Here is a 23,077-nt window from a genome sequence, read left to right as displayed (position 1 = left end):
ACACATCAAGTTGCTATTTCTGCCTTGGCCCTCCAGGCCAGCCTTTTCTAGTGAGCTCAAACTTCAAGACCCAGATCAAGTATTTGTCTGTTTACTGCTTTCCCAGGGTGCTACGGAAACCTCTGGGTCCTGACTTATCTATCACAATGAACACTATAGTACTGGTTATTTCTAAACCTGTCTCCTGGCCCCTAGCCTGGGACCAAGGGATTCTCAGGGTCCTGCCCAACTCAGAAGGCCTCATCCATGTTCGCCAACAGCATGAAAAGATGCGGGAGGACTCAGCACAGGGAGCCCCTCCGTTTCTACACCATTTCTCACCTAGAAAGCGATGACGCTTGTGTGGCACACCAGGGAAAACCAGAGGCACCTGAGCTGGTCTGTATAATATTTGCCAGAAATATTCATCTATCAATTTTGCGGTTGTTGTTTTAGTCACTCAGTCGTGTCTAACTCTTGTAACTCCGTGGACTGTGGCCCACCAGGTTCCTCTGTCCATGGAATTTCCCAGGCAAGAATACGGGAGCTGGTTGCCATTTCCTTCTCTGGGGGATCTTCCAAACCCAGGGATCGAACATGCAACTCTTGCATCTCCTGCACTGGCAGGCGGATTCTTACCACTTAGCCACCAGGAAAGCCCTATTAATTTTACAAAGATCAAAATAGTAATATTTAACAAAATATGGTTTTTACATTAATATTTTGTATGATTGTAAGAAACATTTGAAAAGTATTAGGGAGACAGTAAATTTGTATGAAAGTTCCAAATAAACAGTTCACATTTTGAAATGACAACATGTAATTGCTCCAGTGGGCATACCAGGTCTTATGCTTGACGTGGCTGCATGTAAGCTCAGGACGGGAGACAAGCTGGGATGTTACCACAGGGCCACTTTCTTGGTTAAAGTAGGTGATCACCTAAAAGTCTTTTTTACAATCACACACATTTCCCCAAAGTTGAAATTATATTTAAGAATCTGACACTCTTCCTTTTCTTTCAACTTGTTGACATTTCTTATGTAAATCAACAAATAAATTTCCAGCCCAGTTGACATTTCACATCCAGCATTTCAAGCTCATGACGAAGCATATGGGTCAGGACCGTAGTGCCTGTGGGCCGCCGGTGCTAGAGCTGATGGCCGGGCTTCCAGAGAGATGAGCCCAGGGTGCCCAGACATGGGGCTGCCTCTGAACACACCTGCCTGGGTGGCCCTCGGCTTTTAACCTCAAACTTGCATGTCGAGTTCGAGTTTATTTTGATTTTATTTCAGAAAAAGAGAAACAGACCCAGTGAGAGGTACAAACACTCTGATCCAACAGACATGTCTTGGGTGCCTGCTGGAGCCAGTCCCGAGCCAGGCACGGGGGCCTCAGTCAACAGGGGCCTTGCTTTCCCAGGATTCATAGAGCAAAGGCGTGTGGCAGGAACAGGCTGTTCCTCTCAGAGAGAAGCTGATGTGAGCATGAGGGAGGACGCAGGTTCATTTCCTGGGGTGACCATAACAAAGGACCTCAAACTGGGTGACTTAAGATAACAGACATTTACGGTCTCTCGGTTCTGGGGGCCAAAAGGCCGAGCTCAAGATGTGGGCAGGGGACTTCCCTGGCGGTCTGGTGGTTAAGACGTCACCTCCCAGTGCATGCGGTGCAGGCTTGATTCCTGGCCAGGGGGCTAAGATCACACATGCCTCTCAGCCAAAAGAAAAAAAAAAACCACATAAAAACAAAACCAATATTGCAACAAATTCAACAAAAACTTTAAATATGGCCCACATTAAGAAAAAAAAATCTGATAAAAAGAAGAAAGATGTCAGCAGTGCTGTGCTCCCGCCAAAGTCTCCAGGGAAGTTTCTGTTTCACGTCTTTCTGTCAGCTTCTGGTGTCACTGACCATCCCAGGTGTTTTTGACCTTGTCGGGGTGTGTGTGTCTGTGTTAGCTGCTCAGTCGTGCCAACTCTTCGCAGCCCCATGGACTGTAGCTTTCCAGGTTCCTCTGTCTATGGGATTCTCCAGGCAAGAGCACTGGAGAGGGCTGCCACCGCCTTCTTGTAGCTACATGGCTCTCATCAGCCTCTGTTTTCACCTTCTCCCGGCTCGTCTGCATTCACATTGTCTTTTCTCCCTCTGTCTGTATCTCTCTTTCCCTCTGCTAAGGACACCAGTTATGCTGGGTTTATACTCCCAACTCCAGGAAGACTTCAACTAAACTCATTATATCTGCAGTGATCCTGTTTTCACCAAGGCCACATTCAGAGCTTCAAGGAAGAACACGAATTTGTGGGGTGGAGCAGGGCAAAGGGGGAACATTATTTAACACAGAACAAGGCTATAAAGTTCTACATAAGCCTGAACAGTGCTAGGGAGGGCACTCCCAGGTGAGCAGCATCAGGAAGTTGGCACCTGAGGTCCGCGGAAGTCAGGGGAGTGGGCTGTCACTGGGATCCAGGGCGCTGAGGCTGCAGAGGGACTTGTTGGACTGAGAGGGACTTTAGCAGAGGAGTAGCGGCGGAAAGATTCAGGGAATCCGCAGCCCCAGCTCCGCTCCGGACCTCCCACTGCCTGACCTGGGAGGGGACGGAAGCCAGGGAGCCCCCTGGACACAGTGCACCATGGGACAGATGTGGTCCTTTCCTTGCCAAGAGCTTCCAGCTAGTGGAGATGTCAGGGCACAACACCGACTCATGTTATAATAAGAGATACTGTTGTTGCTGTTTAGTTGCTAAGTCTTGTCTGACACTTTGTGACCCCATAGACTGTAGCCCACCAGACTCCTCTGTCCATGGGACTTCCCAGGCAAGAATACTGGAGTGGGTTGCCATTTCCTCCTCCAGGGGATCTTCCTGACCCAGGGACCGAACCTGAGTCTCCTGTATTGGTGGGCAGATTCTTTAACACTGTGCCACCTGGGAAGTCCAACAGGGGACATGGGTGCCAAAGCGGGTTGCCTGACCCAGACTTGGTGATCACAGGAGGTGACATGTCAGGAGCACACTAGGAGTTGGCCTAGAGCTTGGAGAAAAGAAGTCTGTGCAGAGGGAGCACTGCAGGGCAGAAGCCTCTAAGACAGGCTGACTGGGGAGTAGGGATGAGCAGGGCGAGTGAGAGGGGAAGGCTGAGGACTCGGGCAGCAATCTGTGCTGTGATGGCAGCTGTCTGGGAGCGCAGATGGAAGGAAGGTCTAAGAGGTGAGAGAAAGGAGGCAAATGAGGAGGAGGTGGGTGACAGCCAACTGTTGGACCTGGGCAGTTACATGGATGGTGGCATCTTCACAGAGAGAGGGAACAGAGGACAGACTTGAGGGGCGGAGGCGGGGACAGGGAATTAGTTTACGTTTGTTGAGCGATCGGTTCCTGAAGGACCATTCAGTGGGGATGTTGACTGGAGTTGGACATGCATATCTGGAGTCTGTGGAAGAAACCTAGGCTGGCGAGCGATGTGGGTGTAGACAACCAGGAGGGAAGAGAGCTTGCCAACACCTATGGGCCAGGCACAGAGACAGGCTGGAAGCTGAGGATGGAGCAGAGGGAAAAGCCAGAAGACAGTGATGTCCAGGAAGCCCGAGGGTGACACTGGAGGCTGCGAAGAAGTCGGGTTCTTCTGACTTCACCTGGATGGGGATAACTGAGGTTTCCATGGGTGTGGGGCGGGGTGGGTGTGGAAGAGGAGACAGCATGGAGCAGAAAACCATTCCAGGAAGGTTGGCTGTACTGAGAAAGGAAAGGCCCAATGCTGGAGAGGGACTTAGGGAGGAGAAGGGATATGTTTTAAATGTGTGGACATTTTCAAGCATAGATGGAGATAACATAACAAAGCCCCATCAATGAATGGCCAATTTTGTTTCCTGTCTTGACCCACTTCCTGCCCCAGGATTATTTTGCAGGAAATCCCAGACATTATATTTCACCTGTACAATTTCAGTGTATATTTCTAAAAGATACGTTTTTAAGCATAACTACTTTACCATCATCATGGCTCCCCCAAGCAAGAATAATCCCGTAGCAGCATCCACTGCCCAGACCATGCTTTCACTCCCCTGAGTGTCCTGTAAATGGTCTCATGCTCTGAGTTCACTTTCAGGTGGGGACCCGAACAGCCCACCCGCGTATCGTCTGACATATCTCTAGGTCTCTCCATCTGGAGACTGCCCTCTGTCTTTGTCCTGAGCCATTTGTTGCTGTCATCATGGAGGCTGGGCCCTTCTTCTTGTGGAGCTTCCTACACTGTGTGCTGTGCTGACTCCCTTTATGACATGATCAAACTCATTCTTTGTGCATTTCCTTTGTATTTCCTGAAACTGGCAATGAAGTCTCGAGGTCTGATCATATTCCAGTTGATTCAAGGCAGAGAGGCACCGAGCATTGGGTCATCCTCTGCGGTATTAGACATGCCTCACCTAAATTCTGGAGATGGCAATGGCACCCCACTCCAGTACTCTTGCCTGGCAAATCCCAGGGATGGAGGAGCCTAGTAGGCTGCAGTCCATGGGGTCGCGAAGAGTGGGACACGACTGAGTGACTTCACTTTCACTTTTCACTTTCATGCACTGGAGAAGGAAATGGCAACCCACTCCAGTGTTCTTGCCTGGAGAATCCCAGGGACGGGGGAGCCTGGTGGGCTGCTATCTACAGGGTCACACAGAGTCGGACACAACTGAAGTGACTCAGCAGCAGCAGCTAAACTCATTACTTCATTAGAGATAGAATCCATACTTGTGAGATGCTGACATCAGAATTCCATTGTTTCCTTTTTATTTGCTGGCATACTTCTATAAAAAGAAACACCTCCGCTGGGGTTTCCCTGGTGGCTCAGTGGTAAATAATCTGACTACCAATGCAGGAGACACGGGTTCAATCCCTGGTCTAGGAAGATCCCATATACTGTGGATCAAGTAAGCCCACGTGCCAAGACTACTGAGCCCGCACTCTAGAGCCGGGGAACCACAACTAAAGAGCCTGTGGGCCGCAGCTACTGATGCCCGCGTGCCCTAGAGCCTGTGCAGTAAGCCCCTGCACTGCAATGAAGAGTAAACCCTGCTCAGCACAGCTGGAGAAAGCCTGGGCAGCAACGAAGACCCAGCTCAGTAAACAATACAGAAGTAAAATTATATAAATATAATTATATATTTTATATATATATATATATATAAAGAGAAATGTCCCCTCATCAGTCATTCAATTATTCCGTTAACTCTGAGGCACAGTTCATATAGGAGAGGCAGGATATGTGTGAAATTCCTTATTCATCAGTTGCCCAGATAATGAGCTGATTTTCTAGTATTCTTCAAAAGTGAGCCATGAGTCTTCTGTGCTCTGCGTTTTCATGCTCAGCATTAGTGGGCGGAGCCACCGTCGCTGTGTTTGCATCCACTGCCTTTGTTACTCTCCTCCCTGAATCTCACTGGACCACGTTGCCCAGTCCTTGGCCAGTGGGAGCCTCTTCTAACTGACTCCTGGGTCCTTCTGCTGTGATCCACGCACTTGGTTTTATAGGGTGACACACTGTCCTAGGAAGCTCGTCTCACGCATATCCCGCCCAGACTGGAGTCAGCCCCTCCCCCAGGAGGCCAGGTCCTGGAGCAGCCAGAAGGGAAGGTGGGGGTGGGCAGGAAAGGGAGCTCCAAGCTTGAATGACACAAGTCCCACTCCAGGAAGAAAGACCAGGAATCCAGAGTATGTGAGGAGGAATGAGCCTCGGGCTGGAGAAGGGGTGAAGGAGAAGGGCAGGAGCAGAGTGCAGTCCCCCTGCAGGTGAGAGGGCATGTGGGGTGGAGTCTTACCCCCATTCCCTTTGTCACCGAAAGGAGTCAGTTGTGAAAGTGAAGAGGGAGGCGTCTGGGGGGACATCCAGAGAGTTCAGGGAAACCTCTGGGAACCTTGGGGAGGGGACAGCAGATGCAGCTGGGAAATCAGAAGGAAAGTCATGAACATCTCTTGGTGCCAGTCTGTGAGGCAGTGCCAATGTGTCCAAGAGTCCAGTGGCATGGAGAGAGGACATAGCAGTGGACAGCTCCACGTGGAAGGCTCGGCTTTCACCACCCTCTATTCACAGGGAACATTCACCCCTTTCTCCTGCTCTTAAGAAAGAGGCAATTTCAACCCTGCTGGAAGGTGGGGTCATCCATGTGAGAGAGGCACCAAAAATGAGCACCTACTGTTTACCTGAAGAACTATGGACAGAGGTTCAGGACATCGTACAGGAGGCAGTGATCAAGACCATCCCCAAGAAAAAGAAATGCAAAAAGGCAAAATGGCTATCTGAGACGGACTTACAAACAGCTTCCCTTGTAGGGCCTCCCTTGTAGCTCAGTTGGTAAAGAATCTGCCTGCAGTGCAGGAGACCCTGGTTCAATCCCTGGGTCGGAAAGATCCCCTGGAGAAGGAAATGGCAACCCCCTCCAGTATCCTTGCCTGGAAAATCTCACGGACACCGGAGCCTGGTAGGCTGCAGTCCATGGGATCACAAAGAGTCTGGCACGACTGAGCGACTGACACTTACTTACTTACAAACAGCTGAGAAAAGAAGAGAAGTGAAAGGCAAAAGAGAAAAGAGAAGATATACCTATCTGAATACAGAGTCCTAAAGAATAGCAAGAAGATATAAGAAAGCCTTCCTCAGTGATCAATGCAAAGAAATAGAGGAAAACAACAGAATGGGAAAGACTAGCAATCTCTTCAAGAAATTAGAGATACCAAGGGAACATTTCATGCAAAGATGGGCAAAATAAAGGACAGAAACGATATGGACCTAACAGAAGCAGAAGATATTAAGAAGAGATGGCAAGAATACACAGAAGAGCGATACAAAAATATCTTAATGACCCAGATAACCAATCACCAAGCCAGACATCCTGGAGTCCAAAGTCAGGTGGGACTTAGGAAGTATCACTATGAACAAAGCTAGTGGAGCAGTGGAATTCCAGCTGAGCTATTTCAAATCCTAAAAGACTATGCTGTGAGAGTGTCGCACTCAATATGCCAGCAAATTTGGAAAACTCAGCAGTGGCCACAGGACTGGAAAAGGGCAGTTTTCATGCCAATCCCAAAGAAAGGCAATGCCAAAGAATGTTCAAACTATTGCACAACTGCACTCATCTCACACTAGCAAAGTAATGCTCAAAATTCTCCAAGCCAGGCTTCAACAGTACATGAACAGTGAACTTCCAGATGTTCAAGCTGGATTTAGAAAAGGAAGAGGAACCAGAGATCAAATTGCCAACATCTGCTGGATCATGGAAAAGAAAGAGAGTTCCAGAAAAAACATCTACTTCTGCTTTATTGACTATGGTAAAGCCCTTAACTGTGTGGATCACAGCAAATTGTGGAAAATTCTGAAAGAGATGGGAATACCAGACCACCTTACCTGCCTCCTGAGAAATCGGTATGCAGGTCAAGAAGCAAAAGTTAGAACTGGACATGGAACAACGGACTGGTTCCAAATTGGGCAAGGAGTATGTCAAGGCTGTATGTTGTCACCCTGCTTATCTAACTTATATGCAGAGTGTGAAATGTGAAATTGCTCAGTCGTGTCCAACTCTTTGCGACCCCATGGACCGTAGCCTACCAGCCTCCTCCCTCCATGGGATTCTCCAGGCAAGAGTACTGGAGTGGGTTGCCATTTCCTTCTCCAGGGGATCTTCCCAACCCAGGGATCGAACCTGGGTCTCCAGCATTCCAGGCAGATGCTTTAACCTCTGAGCCACCAGGGAAGCCTGAGTACATCATGTGAAATGCCAGAGTGGATGAAGCACAAGCTGGAATTGAGATTGCCAGGAGAAATGTCAAGAACCTCAGATATGCAGTGACACCACTCTTATGGCAGAAAGCAAAGAGGAGCTGAAGAGCCTCTTGATGAAAGTGAAAGAGGAGAGTGGAAAACTTGGCTTAAAACACAACATTCAGAAAATGAAGGTCATGGCATCCAGTTCCATCACTTCCTGGGAAATAGACAGGGAAACAATGGAAACAGTTACGGACTTTATTTTTGGGAGCTCCAAAATCACTGCAGATGGTGACTGCAGCCATGAAATTAAAAGATGTTTACTGCTTGGAAGAAAAGCTATGACCAACCTAGACAGCATATTAAAAGCAGAGACATTACTTTGCCAACAAAGTCTGTCTAGTCAAAGCTATGGTTTGTACAGTAGTCATGTATGGATGTGAGAATTGGACCATAAAGAAACCTGAGCTCTGAAGAACTGATGCTTTTGAACTGTGGTGTTAGAGAAGATTCTTGAGAGTCCCTTGGACTGCAAGGAGATCAAACCATTCAATTCTAAAGGAATTTCTGAAGCTGAAACTCCAATACTTTGGACACCTGATGTGAAGAATTGACTCATTGGAAGAGACCCTGATGCTGGGAACGATTGAAGGCAGGAACAGAAGGGGGTGACAGAGGATGAGATGGTTGGATGGCATCACTGACTCAATGGACATGAGTTTGAGCAAGCTCTGGGAGTTGGTGATAGACTGGAAAGCTTGGTGTGCTGCAGTCCATGGGGTCACAAAAAGTTGGACATGACTGAACTACTGAACTGAACTACATGCACAATGAGCTCTATGTAGAAGCAGGGATTGCCATGAGAAATAAGACAGAGGAAAAAAAAAAAAAAAAGGACCTTCCACCAAGAAGCTCTGTCTCTGCAGGGAAACCACGAGGCATGGCAGGTGCAAATCCAGAGAGGGCAGACATTGCCTGGGGAGGGCAGAGGTGGGTGAGGGCCCCAGCAGGGAACCTTGAGGAACCTGGGCTTCAGAACACAAGAAAATGCCTCCAGCTTCGAGGCATGGAAAGAAAGCATGAAATATTATTGGAGAGATAAGGAAAGGTAACATCAGAACATGTTTACTTACTGTGAAGGCATCTCGTTTTATCTCTACTGATCAAAAAGCAAGAATTCTAGCAGTATGGGGTGGTCAACCAGTGCACCAGGGAGGCTTTTGGTTCAGTTACTAATGTTGTTGGTAAAGAACAGAATGAAAAGCCTCCCACTAGAAGCACGTCCTGTGTTGTAGGCAGACAAGAGTCCACATGCCAAGGAGTTGTGGTCCCACCAAGGATGGAGAAGCAGGCCTGCTAGGTCCCTGGGGGCCCAGAGAGAAGAAGGCCAGGCCTTCAGGCTTCCCTGGTGGCTCAGTGGTGAAGAATTCACCCGCCAACGCAGCAGACACAGATTCGATCCCTGATCCCACAAGGCTCATAGCGCCTAAGCCATGGCATCACAATCACTGAGCCTGTGCGCTACAGCCAAGCAGCTGCACCTGCTGACGTCCTTCAGTCGGGATCCCGTGCCAGGCAACGAAAGGAGCCACTGGGGTGAGAAGCCTGGCACTGCAATTAGAGTAGCCCTCGCTCTCCGCAGCTAGACAAAGTCTGAGCAGTAACGAAGACCCAGCACAGACAAAGATAAATAAATAAAAAGAAGGCCAGGCCTTGGGGTGCTGCAAGCTGCCATTCTCTTGACTCAACCCTAGCTGACTCACTCTGTCCCCATCCGAGCCGCTCATCTGCGATGGGAAGGGCCCAGGCAGCGGGGTTTAACAGTATTTAGAAACATTCTTAGGGAATATCAGAGACTGAGCTCAGCTCCAAAACAAGAGTGCTGAGAAGAGGTCTAAGCTGGACAGAACAATCTCAGGGAACTCATAGTTTCTTTAGAAACAGAGAAAAGGGTCAGAGTGGAGAGTTGCTGCCTCTGGGCTGCGAGAAGAGGCACAAAAAGGACCAAGCCATGTTTTTTTCAAATGGAATAGTAATAATAATAAAATTAACGTAAAAATAAAAAGATAGAAGGCACACACACACATGCTTAGCCTAGGCCATGACTCATTAGTGATAGGATTTTAGACCTCATGATACTGTGGTTCAGCTGGTAAAGAATCTGCCTGCAATGCGGGAGACCTCGGTTCGATCCCTGGGTTGGGAAGATCCGCTGGAGAAGGGAAAGGCTACCCACTCCAGTAGTCTGGCCTGGAGAATTCCATGGACTGTATCCTCATGGGGTTGCAAAGAGTCGGACATGACTAAGCAACTTTCACATCCTGCGTTTCACACATTTTGCGGAGAGTAGCTTTGCAAATCCTGTGATAACACCTAACATGGAGGCACCTGCCCATTTGCAAGGGTGTGTGTTTTAGTCACTCAGTCATGAATGACTCTTTGTGACCCCACGGACTGAAGCCCGCCAGGCTCCTCTGTCCATGGGATTCTCCAGGCAAGAATACTGGAGTAGGTAGTCGATCCCTTCTCCAGGGGATCTTCCCAACCCAGGGATCAAATTCGCATGTCCTGCCCTGGCAGGCAGATTCTTTACTGTCTGAGCTGTCCTGTGATAACATCTAACACTGAGGCACCTGCCCATTTGCAAGGGTGGCCCTCGGCAAACTGCCTGTGTAAGACAGGGTCAAATGTCCCTGCTCCCAGCCCCCGGTGATGTTTCTTGCTTTTTTTCTGTGCTGTAATAAGGGGAGTGGTCCCTGGAAAATGCCTGAGAGCCCTGGGAATAGCCAGACCCTGGCTCCACAGGGGCTGCTGGATATTTGCACTGACCTATGCTTTCAGCCAGGAACCCCCCAGCCCCACCCCAGGGCTAACCTGTCTGTTGTAATTCCTCCTAGTTTTAAGCCTATAGGTAGGTAGTAGGTCAGGGAGAGGAAAACAGGAATCTGGCTCATCAACAAAGGAGTGGAGTCTTACCATGCTCCCCCCGCCCCCCACCCTCTAGCTGAGCTAGTGCAGATAAACAGGATAAGAAAGTTGGAATCTTTTTTTTTTAAGATTTTTTTTTGATGTGGATCATCTTAAAGTCTTTATTGGATTTGTTACAGTATTGCTTCTGTGTTTTTATGTTTTGGTGTTTTTATCCCAAGGCATGGGGGACCTTAGCCTCCAGCCAGGGATTAAACCTGTGACCTTCACATGGGAAGGTGAAGCCTTAACCACTGGACCACCAGGGAAATCTGCGAGTTGGAATCTTTTTATGAGGTCTTCCACAAAGCTTGACACTTTTCAGTCGAGGTGTGGTTTGGTAAATTATGTGTTATAAATCACAGGGTTGAACTTTAAATTTCCCTCTGGGCCTGTATTTGGTGATTTATGAAGAGGGGGTACTTTTATTTGAAACAATATGTTAACAGCCTGGTGGGAGAATGTGGCTACAGTGGCCCTATTCACCTCTGGATTCTGCATCTATAGATTCAACCAACCAGTGGATGGAAAACATTAAAAATATTTTTTAAAAAATTCAAGAAAGGTCCAAGACACAACACTTGAATTTGTTACACATCAACAACCATTGACACAGCACTGACATTGTATTAGGTGTTAGAAGTCATCTAGAGATAACCTGACTTCAGGCTAGGCTTCAACACTATGTGAACCGAGAACTTCCAAATGTACAAGCTGGGTTCAGAAAAGGCAGAGGAACCAGAGATGAAATCGCCAACATCCATTGGATCATAGAGAAAACAACAGAATTTCGGAAAAACATCTACTTCTCTTTTACTGACTATGCAAATGGCTTTGACAGTATGAATCACAACAAACTGAAGAATTCTTTTTTTCTTTTTTTTGAAAATTCTTAAAAAGATGGGAATACCAGATCACCTTACCTGGTTCTTGAGAAACCTGTATTCGGGTAAAGAAGCAACAGTTAGAATTGGACATGGAACAACGGACTACTTCAAAATTGGGAAAGGATCACCCTGCTTATTTAACTTATGTGCAGAGAATATCATGTGAAATGCCAGACTGGATGAATCACAACCTGGAATCAAGACTGCCGGGAGAAATACCAACAACCTCCAGATATCTGGATGATAGCACTTTAATGGCAGAAAGTGATGGGGAACTAAAGAGCCTCTTGAAGAAGGTGAAAGAGGAGAGTGAAAAAGCTGACTGGAAAATCAACATTCAAAAAACTAAGATAATGGCATTTGGTCCCATTACTTCATAGCAAATAGATGGGGAAAAGTGGAAGCAGTGACAGACTTTATTTTCCTGGGCTCCAAAATCACTGCAGATGGTGACTGTAGCCATGAAATTAGAAGATGCTTGTTCCTTGGAAGGAAAGATATGACAAACTTAGACAGCGTATTAAAAAGCAGACACATCACTTTGCCAACAAAGGTCAGTAGAATCAAAGATATGGTTTTCCCAGTAGTCACGTTGGATGCAGGAGTTAGACCATAAGGAAGGCTGGATGCTAAAGAACTGAAGCTTTTGAACTGTGGTGTTAGAGAAGACTCTTGATAGTCCCTTGGGCTGCAAGGAGACCCAACCAGTCAAACCTAAAGGAAACCAAGCCTGAATATTCATTGGAAGGACTGATGCTGAAGCTGAGGCTTCAATACTTTGGCCACATGATGTGAAGAGCCAACTCATTAGAAAAGACCCTGATGCTAGGAAAGATTGAGAGGAGGAGGAGAAGGGGGAGGCTGAGGATGGGGTGGTTAGATAACATCACTGACTCAATGGACATGAATTTGAGCAAACTCCGAGAGATAGTGAAGGACAGGGAGGCCTGGCGTGCTGTAGTTCATGAGGTCGCAAAGAGTTGGACAGGACTTAGGACTAAACAATAGCAACAGAGATAAAGTATATGGGAGGATGAGTGTGGGTTGTATGCAAATAGCATACCATATAAAGAACTTGAGCATATTTAGAGTTTGGTATCTGCTGGAGGTGGGGTTCTAGACCCAACTCCCCACAGAAACCGAGGGGCAATTGCACTCATGTTCTCTCTACCAAACCCATCTTTTCCCAGCCAACATGGAGCCTGGGAAGGTCTGGCTGTGCACGGGGAGGCTCTCTGCCCACGCAGCTGACTCCACCTTGCTCACCCCGGGGTGACAGTGCCAGCTGCCACCACAGCTTCCAGTGATGACCTCGGCACTCACTTGGTCACTGGAAGGCTTGGCCCCGGGCTCCCCCAGGTGCTACCTTTTCTAGACCACTAGGACATAGTTCACTCTAGTCACCTCCTGACTCTCCTCTTTGAGGAGGGAGAGGGGAATATTCATTGGAAGGACTGATACTGAAGCTGAAACTCCAATACTCTGGCCACCTGATTCGAAGAGCTGACTGATTGGAAAAGACCCTGATGCTGGGAAAGACTGAAGGCAGGAGGAGAAGGGGACGACAGAGGATGAGACGGTTGGATGGCATCACTGACTCAATGGACATGAGTCTGAGCATGCTCTGGGGGTTGGTGATGGACAGGGAAGGCTGCCATACTGCAGTCCATGCAGTCACAAAGAGTTGGACAAGACTGAATGAATGAACTGAAGTGAACTGAACTAAGGTGAAATGCCTCCCCCATTACTCCGTGGTAAGGAATCTGCCTGCCAATGTAGGAAGCACAAGAGGTGCAGGTTCAGTCCTTGGGTCGGGAAAATCCCCTGGAGGAGGAAATGGCAACCCACTCCAGTATTCCCGCCTGGAAAATTCCACTGAAAGAGGAGCCTGGTGGGCTCACAAAGAGTCAGACAGGATTGAGCATGGACACGGGTGGGAACTTTTAAGATGAAATACTATTGTTCCTGAAAACACCTTTGAAGACACTTGGGTGTGTCACCCCATAATCGTAAGTGAAAAATAAAACTACTCCAATTAAAAACAAATACATCCCCAATTAAGAAGGCTGGGAGGATAAGCAGAGGATCCAAGAAGTCTTGGAAGGCAGGGTTAGTGGTCATCTTTACTTACCTCTTTATACTTTACTGTATTTTCCCAATTTTCTGAGAGCATTTAGTAATTTTAATAACCCAAGTCTAGGCTGTGTGCTAGACTGCAGGGGTCAAGGCCCTGGTCCCTCTAGGGAGGTTGACCCAGAAACACAAGTCACAACTAGGCAGGGGTGCGGGTGGGGGGGGGCAACAACCACAGCCAGAGGGGTGTCAGAAGGAGCCAGAGAGGCGTCTCGCCATGAGGAGAGGCGGCCCCAGAGATGACATCTAGGGAAGGTACAGTAAGTCCCCTATGTATGAATGAGTTCCATTCCCAGTCCAGTTTGCTCATAAGGACAACAAATTCAGCCCAGGTACCCAATGAACACAATCAGCTATATAGTACTGTACTGGGATAGATTTATAATACTTTTCACACAAATAATCTACAAAAGAAACAACCAAAAAATAAAGAAAAAAATGTTAGTATTATAGAACAGTACCTTGAAAAGTACAGTAGTCCAGGACAACAGCTGACATATGGGGGCTAGCATTGAGTGAACAGACAAGAAGAGTTACTGACTGGAGGAGGGAGAGGAGGTGGGAGATTAAAGAGCTGAAGGGTCATCAGCAATAGGAGACAAAGGGCAAGCTGCAGTTTCACTCACGCCTGACGCTGATGGAATGCATGTTTGCATCTTTGAAAGTTCACAGCTTGAAGATTTGTATGTAGGGGGATTACTGTATTAAAGCTGAAGAACTATCCCCCAGGTAGAGAACATGGGTCTTGTGTTTCAGAGAACAAGGGAATAACACACAAGGACCCATGAGGGTGTCCTGGAGAAATGTGATCTAAATAGTTGGCAATAGCTAATGTAGAGGGAGAAGGAGCCCTGGGGTGGGGGAGGGAGGGGCCTTATCTCCACAGATAATCAAGGAAATACAAAGTAAAGGCACTCTGAGATGCTGTTTTGCCCAGAAAATTAGCAGAGAAGAGAAATGACTTACAGCAGGCAGGGGAGCAGCAGCGATCAGTCACTCTGCTGGAGTGGGCAGGACTGGAGTTCTAGAAGGCAATGCGGAGTAGGTGTTTATAGTCTTAGTTTATAGTCTTATACTTATAGTATAGTGTTTATAGTGGTTCCTTCCCACCGCCCAGTAACCCTTCATCCTATACAACTGAATTCTACAGTAGAGTCAGATTTGAGGTGTGGACAGAGACCTATGCACTCAGAGGGTTATGATTTGCCTCATTTTTTCATTCATTTCTTTAGTTGGGGGAGAGGTTCCCAGGTGTTCACTGAGTGACTTTGTTACATCACTGACATTTCTGAATATGTATTCTTCTGTATGCATCAAATATTATATAATCGATGACTTCAAAAGGTAAGTTAAACATGCATGTTACATTTCCCCAGCATCTGGCGTTTCCGGAGCATTCTCATCCTCGACATCTTATTTGACCCTTATGACCTCCGACAGGTCAGGCAGCCTGATTCTGGGAAGTGTGGACAGGTCACTCAGCTTGCAGCCTCCTCCTCTGCTCCTTACTCGGAGAGACTCGTCTGGCCCTGAAAGGTGCAGCCCCTTGTCCCATGGGGTCTCCACCACCATCACTGCTGGTCATAGCAAGGTCACAGGTAATATCAGATGCAGAACCAACCTTCTTATCTGCTAGTCGGGAAGGACATTCATTTTAGAATAAGGCATTAACATGTAGCCATCAGATATTATAGCTTCAGTAAATTTTTTAATAGCATGGATTGATGTCAAATTTGTCCCAAATGAGCCTGTAATTTTTTTTTTCCTCATTTCCTCATAACCCCTAGTATTTGACTAGGGACCCAGCACACACTCAGTCATAGTTATAACTGATATACTGAGAGAGCCCCTTGAAAATGAAGTCTGATTTAAGGAGAATTTAAAAAAACAAACAAGATATGAACTAGAAGAAAAAAAGAATGTAAAATTGATATATTTTACTTTTCTTTCCTTTCCAAGTGTTGCATAAAGTACAACTCTGTCGCAAAATGCTAGCTAACACCACTGAGATAAACTTCTTCAATTGAGGGCTTACTGTGTGCCCGGCACAGCTATCAGGTGGGGGAGGGGAGCACAGTCTGTATCCTCAAGCTGCAGCCCAACATGAAATATCTGTCCAGCTTCCTGATGTTTCCTGTCTCCACCCCGGCTGACTCTACTAGCCTGTCTGGTTGTGATGAATTACTGCATAATCCCACGACCTGAGTGGAAAAGAATTTATTTCCTCTCTGGACCACAGTGTTCTCAATATCCTTCCATTAAACTGCATAACTTGGGTAGCTGTGTAGGGATCTGTATTTCCTTCTTGTCAACTGCCACGCTTATAAGAGTGATAATCATAGATTACAGCCTGCCAGGCTCCTCTGTCCATGGGATTTTCCAGGCAAGAGTCCTGTAGTAGGTAGCCATTACCTTCTCCAGGGGATCTTCCTGAGCCATGGATTGAACCCAGGTTTCCAGTATGGCAGTCAGATTCTCTACCATCTGAGCCACCAGGAAGCTGTACTCGTATAAGAGACACAACCTCAAACAGTTAAAAGAGCTCCTTACACATAGAAACCTACTTGTCTGTGTATTTCCAGAAACTTCTGTCTCTTTCCACCTTTATGGGTATTAGTGGTATTGAATATAAGCATTAAACATCATCTGTTGTTAACAGAGTAGCTTCTGACTGTCACAATTACCTGGCTGAACCATGTTTGGCAGTTTGAGCTTCTCCAGGAAGACACAATTGAAAATGACCAAGATAATCTGGAGTCAAAGCGTCCCCAGAGAACTGCTGATGAACAGAACGTGTTTGTTTCTATATATGAGTAACCGAAGTGTAGTTATTAACAATAATAGTGAACATTTACTATTATTGTTGAGCAACAACAATGTAATTATTAATAATAATAGCTAGTATTTACCAGGTGATTTACTGTGTGCTGGGCACACACTAAGCTCATTATAAACATCTTATTTAGACCTCACACCAACCCTAAAAGGACAGTGAACTACTGCCTCCATTTTATTCAGAAAAAAGCAAACAAAGCTAAGATTTCAAATTTGGGTCTGACTCCTACCCACTAAATGCCGTAGAGACTCTATTAAAAAAAAAAAAAAAAGCAATTGCAGTGCCTGTGTTTTTATATCTATCAGTAGGTACACCTCTAAGTGTGTGTTTGTTTAAATATAGGAGTTCAGTTTTCTTGGGTTCCAAAATCACGGCAGATGGTGACTGTAGCCATGAAATTAAAAGATGCTTGCTCCTTGGAAGAAAAGCTATGACCAGCCTAGACAGCATATTAAAAAGCAGAGACATTACTTTGCCAACAAAGGTCCATCTAGTCAAAGTTATGGTTTTTCCAGTAGTCATGTGTAGATGTAAAGTATGGATGTGAGACCATAAAGAAAGCTTAGCGCTGAAGAATTGATGCTTTTGAACTGTGGTGTTGGAGAAGACTCTTGAGAGTCCCTTGGACTGCAAGGAGATCAAACCAGTCAGTCCTAAAAGAAATCCATCCTGAATGATCATTGGAAGTACTGATGCTGAAGCTGAAACTCCAATACTATGGCTACCTGAAGCGAAGAACTGACTCATTGGAAAAGACTCTGATCCTGGGAAAGATTGAAGATAGGAGGAGAAAGGGACGACAGAGGATGAGTTAGTTGGGTGCCATCACTGACTCGATGGACATGAGTTTGAGCATGCTGCGGGAGTTGGTGATGGACAGGAAAGCCTCTGCAGCCATGGGGCTGCAAAGAGTCAGACAAGACTGAGCGACTGAACTGAACTGAACTGAGGAGTTCAATTCCCAAGAATACAAGTATTTTAATAAACAACCTTCCATTTCCACAGTGAAGATGGGCCTGAATTCATTATGTTGAAAAGTTTGTGGTTTTTATCTGAGCAGTTTGTAAACAAACAGGGAACCAACCCTATTTGCACCAGTCCTCTGGGACTTTTCTCCGCCGCCCACGGTCCCTGGTGGCTCAGTCGGTAAGAAATCGGCCCACAGCGTGGGAGACTTGGGTTTGATCCCTGGGTTGGGAAGATCCCCTGGAGAAGGAAATAGCAACCCAGTGCAGTATTCTTGCCCGGAGGGTCCCTTGAACAGAGGAGCCTGGCGGACTGCAGTCCACGAGGTCGCAAAGTCCGACACTACAGAGCGGCCTCGCAGAGCACTGCACTCTCAAGTAGGGAAGGGCCTCGACTCAGCCAGTCGCCATGGCAACTGCCTGGCAGCCCGACCCCGGTAGGAGGCGAGTCAGAAAGGTGTGGAAGATTGGAAGCGGACCCCCAGGAGGCCTCCAGGGCACTTTCCTCCCCCCAGGGTAGTCCCACCCTATAAGCACAAGGCACCTTTCTCAGCTCCTCAGCGCCGAACCTTCGACTGGGTTTCTATCACTCCTTTTCGCTGGGGGTAGGGAAGGTAGAGAGAGGAGGGGCACTCATTTATACTAAAGAAAAGCAAAAAGATAACTTCTGCCTGGGGGAACGGAGCTCAGAGAAACCGTGGTCCTGGCCTTCTCCACTCACCCGAGGCCCCGCCGCCGCCGCCGCCGAGCCCCTCCCTTCTCCCTCGGAGGCCTTATCTGCGCACGGATGGGGTGGGGGCGGGGTGGAGGGGGGAAGGGGAGAGGACGGGAACCCTCTCCCGGGGGGTGATGGGAGGGGCCGGTTGGCTGGGGGATTATGGAAGTACCTCCAGGGCCAGGGGAGGAAGTAGAAGAGGACTTCTTCCCTTTTCCTGGGAAGAAACTCCTAGAGATGGTCTTGCTGTGTGAGCGCTCTGCAGGCCTCCAGAGTTGGAAAGCTCTGCTTCTGTGATCACCAAATGCTTGCTTGTCACCTAGGGGTGAAGGGTCACAGAGGCTGGGGCTGCCTGGGGTCCCATGGACCTAATGAGGCCTTTTCTGGTCTCTCCTAGGGAGAGAGTGGGTGGGGCTCTCAACCTGACCTGAGCGACAGCAACTTCTTTCTGGAAGCCATCTCTGGGCTAGTTGCTGCTGCAGGAAGCTGTGGGGCCAGTCCTGAAGTTTACCTCACTTTACCTTATTTGGACAACTGCTAAACCTGCAGGGTAATGAAATTACTATAGATTGACTGAAAGATATTTTTGAGGGATGCTGGTGATTTAGTCAGTAAGTCATGTCTGACTCTTGTTAACCCATGGGCTGTAGTCCCCCAAGCTCCTCTGTCCTTGGGATTCTCCAGACAATACTGGAGAGTGTTGCCTTTTCCTTCTCCAGGGGGTCTACCCAACCCAGGGATCAAACCTGGGTCTCCTGCGTTGCAGGCAAATTCTTTACCAACAGAGCCACAAGGGACTTCGGGGGGCAGGGGGGACTCTGACTTATTTGCTTAAGGCATAAATCAAATTGTAAGTTTTAGGATCTAATAACTCAATGGCTAGACATCCAGCTGCTTATGGTGTGAGCCAGAGCAGGGTGTGTTTAAACCACTTTCAGGCTTTTTTAATCAAAGGATCGTTGAGCCAGTGGTTCTCCACTTGGTAGATGGTTAAGGTCACTTCCAGAAAACCATAGTTATTCCTTTAAATCAGAGATCTGGGGGGAGGGCAGTAGAGTATAGTGATTAACAGTAATAGCTTGAGTCAGATGGCATGGTTTGAATCCCACTGGCTGTGTGATTTTGAGCAATGTCTTTTACCTCTCTGTGGCTTCTTTTCCTTAGCTGTACAAGGGGGAAATGACAGTGATTATTTAATAAGACAATTCCTATAAAATTCTTCAAACACTGCCAGCACAGTCAGAACATTATTACTTCCTGGCATTGTGAGAGAAAATTTGAATTTCTGACATTTTTTTTTATGTGCGGAAAAGTTAACATCTAGTTGCATATTCTTGATTGTATTTCCATTTCATTCCAGATTTCTAATATTTAAAATGTTTTGATGTTTTATTATAGAAAGACATGGTCAACTGAATTAAATGTGGCATCTGTCAAATATAAAGAAGAAAATCACAATCATCGGTCCTTCCGAAGTCCCCACTTTTTCCCACAAGAAATGTTGTTCATTTGGGGTGTTTACAATGTTTTTAACTTTGCAGCTAGCAAACAATATAATTGTAGGGTCTTGCGCATTAATTTGCCTGTACATTGTTTTGTTTTTCTAAGAGTGATGGATTTGGGTCTGAGATGTGGTTAAGACTGCAACTTTCCATTATGCAGCTGTTTCAGAGGGAAAGGTCTGTGTGTTCTGGAAGACCTGGGGATTATTTGTATATCTGCTTTATGGGTTTGGGCTCTGTAATGCTGCCAGTTAGATGAAACTCTGTGTTTCCTCACTCACTGCTTCCTGCCCCAGCAACATCCCACAACATGCCTTTAGGGGGAGGTGGGTATGAGAACTTTCTATTAATGATGTGTGATACTTTTGTAATATCTTTATTGATAGCATTATATAGCTATCATAATAAGTAATGTGCTAATAAAGTGTCATCTTTGATCCCCAGGGCAGCTGTTTGAGTTGGGAAGGGTTTATTCCCCTCAGTTAACAGGATAGGGATGTGAGAGTTCGACCATAAAGGCTTTATGACCCATAAAGAAGGGTCAAAGAATTGATACTTTTGAACTGTGGTGCTGAAGAAGACTCTTGAAAGTCCCTTGGACAGCAATGAGATCAAATCAGTCAATCCTAAAGGAAATCAACCCTAATGTTCACTGGAAGGACTGATGCTGAAGCTGAAGCTCCAACACTTTGGCCACCTGATATGAAGAGCCAACTCATTGGAAAAGACCCTGATGCTGGGAAAGATTGGGGGCAAGAGGAGAAGGGGGTAACAGAAGATGAGATGGTTGGATGGCATCAGTGACTCAATGGATATGAGTTTGAGCAAATTCTGAGAGATAGTGAAGGACAGGGAAGCCTGGTGTGCTGCAGTTCATGGGGTCACAAAGAGTTGGACATACCTTAGCAACTGAACAAGAATAGCAGGATAGGAAACTGAGGCTCAGAGGACCGGTGAATTCCCTGAGGTCACCAAAGCTAATAGGCTGTGGGATCCCAGACTTTAAAGTTGGGCATTTTGGCTCTAGGTGAGTAATATTTCCACTAAATGAAGATGACTCTAAGACCTGTTTTCCCTCCATTGGAGAGGGCACTGGCGACCCACTCCGGTTCTCTTGCCTGGAAAATCCCATGGACGGAGGAGCCTGGTGGGCTGCAGTCCCTGGGGTTGCTGGGAGTTGGACACGACTGAGTGACTTCACTTTCACTTTTCACTTTCATGCACTGGAGAAGGAAATGGCAACCCACTCCAATGTTCTTGCCTGGAGAATCCCAGGGACAGGGGTGCCTGGTGGGATGCCGTCTATGGGGTTGCACAGAGTCGGACATGACTGACGCGACTTAGCAGCAGCATCAGCAGCAGCAGATCAATTTTTTAAAGTATTAGATTTAAATAATTAAAAATTGGGAATATTATTATTATAGAAGGTATTAAACCTTAAAAGCCACTAAGAATACCATGCAATATTTAGATTTAAGATAAAACACAGTTATTTGTATAATTTGCAAAAACACATTAAGAATTAGATATACAAATGTACAGTGGCCAAGCCATAATTAAAAACTGAAGTTTGATCCACAACTGGCAGCAGCAAGCCCAGGAAACCAACCCACTATCTACAGTAACCCTCCCAGGAAACCACCCTACTCTAGGCCAGACCCACAGGAACTCAGTCCTTTTCTAACTGATCCAGAAGCAAACAAGAACCCCTTTAACAATAGGCTCCAAATGGGGCTTCCCAGGTGACTCAGTGGTAAAGAATATGCCTGCCAATGCAGGAGACACAGGAGACGATCTCTGGGTAGAGAAGACCCCCTGGAGGAAGAAATGGAAAACCACTCCAGTATTCTTGCCTGGAGAATCCCATAGACAGAGGATCCTGGCGGGCTACAGTCCACGGGGTCACAAAGAGTCAGACACGACTGAGCACACACGCACCGCCAAATGGCCAGGACATGATTAATAGCTGAGAGTTTACCTAATTTTTGCCCCCATTTCCAGCTTAGGGCCAATCAGAGAAAGCTGAATTTCTACCCTCACCAATCACATAGGATGCCTGGGTTCTCCTGAGCCCTCCAGCAGCTTCCCCATACTCTCATTCTTACCTTTTTTCCTATATAAAATTTTCCCACTTCTCTGCCTGCTTCTTAGTCTCTTTCAAAATATAAGTGATCATGACTGACCGTCTTACTAGAGCAAGCCCCAAATAAAAGTCTTTGCTTGCTCTCACTGGGTGGTCTTTGTTTATTTCCACATGCAAAATAGAGATGCTTTCAAGTATACCTGATAAAGGAAGAACATATTTGCATCTCACCAGGGGAATCTAAAGGCTCACGTGGACTGGATTTCCCTGGCTTGGTTGATCATCCACTGTGTGCAAAACACTTTTCTAGGTGCTGTGGGGAGGCAGAGATGAAGGCAGTGTGGCTCCTGAGTGTCTAATAATCAGAAAACCACCTGGATGACTGTGACGTGAGACAGAGCTTGTCCTGCGTGTATGATAAAGATGGCTCAAGGTACAATGGGAATTAACAGAAAGACAGTGAGAACAACTCACTTGAAGGATCAGAAGAAGCTGCAGGTGGAAGGTGTCCAATATATAGAGTAAAAAGTTAAAAATACAGAGAAAATATGGTTAATACATACTAATAAAAACTCACTACTTTAAATTTTGCATATTGTCACGCTCAGACCTTTAAACTAGATAGACAGATGGATAGATAGATAATAGACAGATGATACAGAGAGGTGAAGTCCTTTCCTCTTTCTCCAACCCTGCCCCCCTCTTCCTCCCCGGGGGCATCCTTATCATGAATTTGGAGCATTTTCTGGAAGTGGTTCCTTAGCCAGTCTTTGAAGAATGGCTCTGGCTATAGGCAAGGCCATCAGAAGGAAGACTTCCAGGGGAAGCATCTGGCACAGGCAAAGGCACAGAGGAGGGGACGTGAAGGATGTACTGGGGACAGTGCTCACGGTTTGCTTTATTTATTTATTTATTATTTTTTTTTTTCACGGTTTGCTTTATCTGAATCATGTAACAAGTATAGGAAGGTGTTGATGGACCAGAAGGCTGAGAGGATGACTTGGGATTTGAATATGGAGATAGTGAATACAGCGGTCTGCATGCAGTCTGGTCTGCATGTGGGTTTCCGAGTAGAGGAGGAGGGTGAAGTGGTTAAGAGTGCCTAAGTCTGGAGACAAACAGGCTGAACCAGAGCCTATTGCCAGAGTTAACAAGGGGAGGAAGAAGGCCTGGATCAGGGTGGTGACAAGAGGAACTGGGAAGGAGATCATGAGGGGTCTTGGGCAGACCGAGTGTCAGATAACTGGAGGGAAGCTTAAGAGAGGCCCATTTA

At 46.7% G+C, this 23,077-nt stretch overlaps 1 protein-coding gene and 1 non-coding gene across 3 annotated transcripts in view; both read right to left on the bottom strand.

The window, feature by feature from the left end:
* Positions 1-23,077, bottom strand: part of SLC37A1 (solute carrier family 37 member 1) — a 97,905-nt gene that overhangs the window by 73,784 nt on the left and 1,044 nt on the right. Inside the window, exon 2 of one of the 2 annotated variants that reach the window (XM_042237480.1) lies at positions 14,670-14,727. The exons of the other annotated variant lie outside the window; for it this stretch is intronic. The gene's annotated coding sequence lies outside the window, so the exon portion shown is untranslated. The remainder of the gene's footprint in view (positions 1-14,669; positions 14,728-23,077) is intronic. 2 annotated transcript variants of the gene reach the window in all.
* Positions 7,634-7,705, bottom strand: TRNAS-GGA (transfer RNA serine (anticodon GGA)). Its single transcript has one exon. It is a non-coding gene; the product is annotated as a tRNA-Ser (tRNA).

The sequence above is a fragment of the Ovis aries genome, chromosome 1 (genome assembly GCF_016772045.2).
Source record: "Ovis aries strain OAR_USU_Benz2616 breed Rambouillet chromosome 1, ARS-UI_Ramb_v3.0, whole genome shotgun sequence".
Classification (NCBI taxonomy): Eukaryota; Metazoa; Chordata; class Mammalia; order Artiodactyla; family Bovidae; genus Ovis; species Ovis aries.
Note: the sequence above shows the minus strand (reverse complement) of the source record. Positions and strands in the feature narration are given on the sequence as shown.